The sequence below is a fragment of the Palaemon carinicauda genome, chromosome 6 (assembly GCF_036898095.1).
Source record: "Palaemon carinicauda isolate YSFRI2023 chromosome 6, ASM3689809v2, whole genome shotgun sequence".
In the NCBI taxonomy this organism is placed as follows: Eukaryota; Metazoa; Arthropoda; class Malacostraca; order Decapoda; family Palaemonidae; genus Palaemon; species Palaemon carinicauda.
Genome location: NC_090730.1, coordinates 79,689,093 through 79,696,207, shown reverse-complemented (window position 1 = coordinate 79,696,207; position 7,115 = coordinate 79,689,093).

Sequence of the window (7,115 nt, the reverse complement as noted above, 5' to 3'; positions counted from 1 at the left end):
AACAAAGATTGCCCTTCTGCAAGGTCACAACACTGGCCTACCAGGAACCCGGGGCCCTCACGAGGTTAACTACGGCCGCCAATAGCCTTGCGTGTGGTGCCCTCCTGGAGCAGGTGATCAAGGACGCACCCCAACCACTTGCCTTCTTCATCAAGACGTTAAAACCACCCTAGACTCGCTACAGCAATTTCGTCCGCGAGCTTTTGGCAGTGTACCATACCGTCAGACACTTCAAATAATTTCTGGAGGGAACCTCATTCACAATCCAGATGGACCACCAGTCTCTGGTCAATGCTCTCACTAAGCCCGGGGACGCATGGTCTGCCCTTCAGCAATGACATCTGGCACCCATCTCCGAGTTCGGCTGTCATATCAGCTACATCCTAGGGAGATAGAATCCAGTGGACGACGCTCTGTCAAGAATCAGTATCAACTCCATCCACATCGAGGTGGAATATGAGGACATCGTCCAGGGTAAATGGCCAACTCCGCCACAACAGACGCAAGGTCCTCCTCGACCTCCCTTTAGTGTGACAGTATCAAATTACATCCCAACTGGCCCAATATGCTCTGTGATACCAGCACAGGCTGCCTTCGGATTTTCATCCCTTCATTGAGATGAACGCTGGTATCCGACGTCACTCACAGCCTCTTGCAAACCTCATCAAGGACTATAACAAAGGTGATGACCAACAAGTTTGTTTGACCAGGGTACAGGGAGGATGCATGCGAGTGGGTACATGCATGCACGGCCTGCCAAACTAGCAAGGTCAGCCGTCACACCCAGTCATTAGTCGGCAGTTTCCTTCAACCAAAACGACGGTTCGGACACATCCATGTGAACATTGTGGGTCCCTTACTACAATCAGGTGATGCCAGGTACCTTCTTACAATCATCGATTGTTGAACGAGGTGGCCAGAGGGGACTCCCATGACTGAAGCATCCTCGGACGCTAATGCCCAGGCCCTTCTCTCGACAGAGGTCCCACTTTTATCCTAGACCTTTGGGCATCCCTCTCCCACCTTATGGGGACCAACCTGCACAGCACGGCAGCCTAAAACTCCGCAGCCAACGGCATTGTTGAAGGAAGCCAGTGGTCCCTGAAGGCAGCCCTCATGGCCCGATGCACACACGAACATTGGGTCTAGCAATTTCCCTGGGTCCTCCTTGGTCTTCGAACGGCCCCGAAGGCAAATGGCGACATCTTTTCGGCAGAAAACAATCTATGGGGAAACACTCTTGGTCCCTGTCGAGTTCTTCCCTTCCAATCCAGACACCGAAGATGTCAGCTTCACCTAGCTACAGGCAAGGTCAGGAAAATTCATGCTCTGCCGCAAAGCGTATGCTGACAGGACAAATCATTTCAGGCCTGCCCACGGAGCAAAAGACTGGCTGAACATGGATAGATTAAAGCCTGCTGATATAGAAAGCAACATCGACGTACACGAGCAGCAAGGGCAGTGCCAAGGAGTGCCTTGCCAGGACAAACAAATAGAGGATGCAAATAGCAGTCGAACCCTAAGGTCTTCCAACCGGAGCGGCATCCTGCAACCCCGTATGGAGTGTAACGGCACTCCAGTCCTAGTGTCCCAATGAAGGGGCCACCTGCAACCCCTGTCTCGCTACAGAGATTAAAATGCATATCTATGTTGACCCATTTATGTCCTTTTCATACAATAATTTTAAAAAAATATTCCCTTTTTAATAATTATCTCCGTGGGGGGGGGGGGTTAGTTGTAAGGACAACATCCTACAACGCTTGTAGCCCTCTTTTTACATTTGTACATATATGTAATTACCCTGTAAATATTGTTTATGCATTTAGGCACAGAGTCACCTGCCCTTTATTTTTATATAAGGCTCATTGTTATATGTCAAGCGTGGGCTTTTATATTAATCATGAAACCAATGTAAGAAAACACAAATGCCCCGCATTTGTCACATGTTCACTGTCAGGCAGTCACCTACCCAGGTCACTACAATTCCGTCCGCACTGGTAAATGTATTCGACCCGTCTCGCAAATAAAGCATCACTCAACTATAGTGTGTCTCTTATACCCCATACTACCAGTATATGCAAAAGGAAATAAATTCTTAATCTTCCTATCATTTTGTAATATCCTCTTCTCCATCCGCAACCCAATCCCGCATACCACACTATATTTCTTAAAATCGCAACCATCCTTAATCAATATATTCTCTGTAAGAAAATAGACTTCATCAAACAACTAATTGAACATCTTCTTTACTTGATCCAGGAAAGTCAATAATTTCGTGGATTTTGATTTTAGCTTATATCACAATTACAGCATTGCTCAAACAAACAAACAAAAAAGGACTAATATTAAAGTATTTTTTTCATATATTTCTCTTTTACTTCACAACAAAAATTTATTTATAGTTTATGATTAGTAAAGTATGTTTTAAGAGTATAGTTCTGTATTTCAAATTTTGGAATGTAGATATTATTAAATATTAGATATATATTTTTATTTCATTTTAATTTACGTATCATATCTATAATAAAAGTTTATAGCAGTTTCTACTGCACCTGTCTATAATCTGATTCGTTTTATTTATGCTTGAGATTATTTTTTTTTTCAAATTAGTAGAAAGCTCACAGTGATTTTGTCCATACAGCTCACTGGCAGAGAGAGAGAGAGAGAGAGAGAGAGAGAGAGAGAGAGAGAGAGAGAGAGAGAGACCAGAGGTCCGACGGTAGTGATTGAAAAGTTCTTTGGTTGAGAATACAAAGGTGGATTTATTACATATAAATTACCACGGTTCTCGCCCGTGAAAATCTTCAACATCTTAACAGTTGCATTGAACCAGCAATTGTATGAAAACATAAACAGAGGTGGAAAGAGTTCACCCATTGTGCGATTAAAAGTCGTTTTTTTTCCAAGATAATCATCTTTTCAAAGGTTTCAACGTCCGCCGAAGAGGCGATTAATGGAAGACCCAAGGTCCTTTACATATACTGGGTTGAGAGACCGACGCTGCGATTCACTTACGGGAAAAGAGTTCTGAAAATAAATATAGCTAAAGATATGTTATCTGGGGCCAAACCATAGTCAAGCAAATAGAGGGAGACCGTGTATGTGATGAGATTAAAAAAAAAAGAAAAAAAAATATGATGTCAATGTTGATCCCTTTAACAATATTTTGGGTCATTAAGTGGTAACGCTAGTATATATATTTAACTGTCTCAGAGCTCTGGTGTTTATATTTCTAAGTGTAACAGATTTAATGTAAAAACAAACAGGATTTTGGGATCTGGAGAGGTCGTATAGCATGCCAGCCGTAATATATATAATGTTATATGTTTGGTTCCCAGATGTTGGACCATCTTCTAATATATATATATATATATATATATATATATATATATATATATATATATGCATTTATATATATATATATGCATATATATATATATATATATATATATATATATATATATATATATATATATATCCATATATATATATATATATATATATATATATATATATATATATATATATATATCTATATATATATATATATATTTATATATATATGCATATATATATATATATATATATATATATATATATATGTGTGTATTATTACTATTTTTCTGAGCTACAACCATATTTGGAAAACCAGGATGCTATAAACCCGGGGGCTCCAACAGGAAAAATAGCTCAGCGAAGAAAGAAAACAAAGAAAAATAAGATATTATAAGAAGAACAAAAACATTAAAATAAATATCTCCTAAATGAACTATAAGAACTTTAACAAAACAAGAGGAAGAGAATTAAGATATAATAGTGTGCCCGAGTGCACTCTCAAGCAAGAGAACTCTAACCCAAGACAGTGGAAGACTATGGTACAGAGGTTATGGCACTACCCAAGATTAGAGAACAATGGTTGGATTTCGGAGTGTACTTCTCCTAGAAGAGATGCTTATCATAGCAAGAGTCTCTTCTACCCTTACAAAGAGGAGACTGGCCACTGAACAGTTACAGTGCAATAAGAAGAATTGTTTGGTAATCTTAGTGTTCTCAGGTATATGAGGCAGAAGAGAATAAGTAAAGAATATGCCAGACTAATTGGTGTGTGTGTGGGGGAGGGGGGGCGTGTATGTGTGTATGTGTGTGTAGGCAAAAAAAGTCAAGAATGAACAAAACTTACATTAAGAGAAAAAATGTTACGATTAGAAAATAATATATACTGTATACATGATTTGTAATACTAAATCTGAGTAAACTTAACACTAAAACCAAAGAAATAATACTTATGAAAATTATACAACGCCTTGTTTCACTTAAAATTAAATCTGAATACAATATTTATGTTTGATACTTAATGAAAATAGATAAATAGGTCACGATGCAAATATCTTTTACCTTACTGTAGGGCCGTTTACAAATACTCTAAGATAAACTTTAGAAATACTCACTATGTTTACAAAAACCCGTCACTCCAGAACTTCGATATTTCACTGAACACATTTAAACAATACTCTGCGTTGCATATGAGAGTGAGAGAGATGTGGAGATGGCTATCTTAAGGTTAGAATTATCTCTATATATATGCAACCCTTTGGGTTACCCTATATGTTAAACTTGGCTACTTCTAGAATGTTCCATATATATGTATGTATATATATATATATATATATATATATATATATATATATATATATATTTACATACATATATATATATATATATATATATATATATATATATATATATATATACATATAGATATATATGTATATATAGATAGATAGATAGATAGATAGATATATGTATATATACATATATATATATAATTTATATATATATATATATATATATATATATATATATATATATATATATATATATATATGTGTGTGTATATATACATATATATATATATATATATATATATATATATATATATATATATATATATATATATGTATATGTATATATATATATATATATATATATATATATATATATATATATATATATATATATATATATATATATATATATATATATACACGAAGCTGGTCTAGTACAGGGTAAATACAAGAGTTTATTCATTATTTTATTTATGTTTTCATGTTTATTGAAGAGAGGTTAGCCAGTCTTAAGAGGAGTTCCTCTCGTGTAGATTCAAGTTTTTTATGTGAATTACGTAAGACTCTCGTCGTTAATTTCATTGTATTCTTTATTCAATTTAGTATATGTAAATTTATGTTATTTTTAAGAATTATACATTATTTTTTGGAATTAACTTTATTATTTCACATATTATTGTTACGAAGTCTTACCTAATCTGTTTGAGAGTGTTATGTGAACATACAGGATATGAAAAAAGGCTTATGTAAATGTTTTTTTTTTTTCATATATTTTTATGAGGTATTGCGTCATGTTTGAGAAAAAATATGCAGAGAGCACTACTTGGTAACTCTGACGCCTTTAGTCAGAGCTTTATCTCATATTTCATATGTTCCTTTTCCTTGTGTTTCTTTTACATATGAGCATCCCGATTCCCTGTGATTTATACACATACACACAAACACGCACACGTACACACGTGCATATACACACACACACACACACTGTCGTGAGTACTGCAGAATAAAGGCCTTAGACGTGTCCTTGCCCCACTGCCTTTCTATGGCATATTTTCAAACTTCGGCAAGTTATCATCTCTTCCTTCCCCTGCGTCTTCTGCAATCTTAAAGTACCTATTTCATTTTTAATATCTATCTATTATATATCACTTTTATTATATGCCCTGCTCTATGTATATTTCTTTTTCTAACATATTGTTAAATATCCTCTAATTTAGACTGTTTTCGTATCCATACTGCTCTTATTTCTGTCTCTTAGTAATATCCCGAGCATTATTGTTTCCATAGCTTTCTGAATTGTATATAGTTACATTTTAAGTCTTCAGTAGGGTTCTAAGCTTCTGATGGAAAAGTTAATATGGGTGCATCATCATACTGAATACTTTCCTTTTTATAGAATGTGCTCTTTTAATTTTCATGAAATTCATAATGTTTATCAAAATCCCTCTATCCAATGCATATATTTCTTTTGATTTCGGTCTCATTTGTTGCGGAAATAGTTACTGATTGTCCTAAGTATGTGTATGTATTAACAATCTCTAGTTGCTCGTCCATACCGTAACCCTAGGTGTCAGCATTTTCATTGAACGTTATATTAGTTTATTCATAATAATTTTCAGTCCTGTATTTCAGCTTTCTCTATTCGAAATATTTAGGTGGTATATCTTCGCAATGCATATTTGCCAACTGTAAGAGAAACCCAAATCTCGATAAACTTCTTGGTAGCAGGGAGATGGATTCAGTTGAAGGCAATAGAAAAGATTTCTTTTCGGCTTCTACTCCTGATGTCTGGCAGATGGTCTTACTGGAATTAGGATGGACCAGCAGGGGTCACTTGCCTTAATTAGGTAGGCACTGTGCCTCACAAGGTACTGGCTATCCTGTGATGAATCTCGCCAATGAAATCTATATGGATATATTCAGTGTATGGAAAGATAAAACGACAAAATGCCCTCCAGTGCCGGGGTACTTAAAATATCCCGGTTTATAAATAAAAAAGTAAAAATTAAAGTTTGTAATTGGAATGTTAGAACTATGAATGAGATTAGGAAGTTACTTCAAGTGGAGGATGAATTTATAAAATGCAGAATGTATATCTTTGTGCCAAGTTAAACCCGTTGTTAAGGATTGGTATGGAAATTTTAGATCAAGGCAATATATATATATATATATATATATATATATATATATATATATATATATATATATATATATATATATATATATATATATATATATATATATTCGGGAAGAACTGATGGAGTGTGAAGAGAATGAGTAGGAATGGTGATGGAAGCTTTAGTAGAAAAGACATTAATGTAATTGAAAACTGTAAATAATAGAATTTTTTCGCGTTACGAAGTATAGCGAAAAATAATTGTCCTAACGACATGTAAGCAGATCTTAAGTGTCTTGTTACTTAAGTTCAGTTATGTAGGCAGTGGCCAATGAGAATTTAGTGTTGGGTGAAACGTATTCAATGTTTGAAGA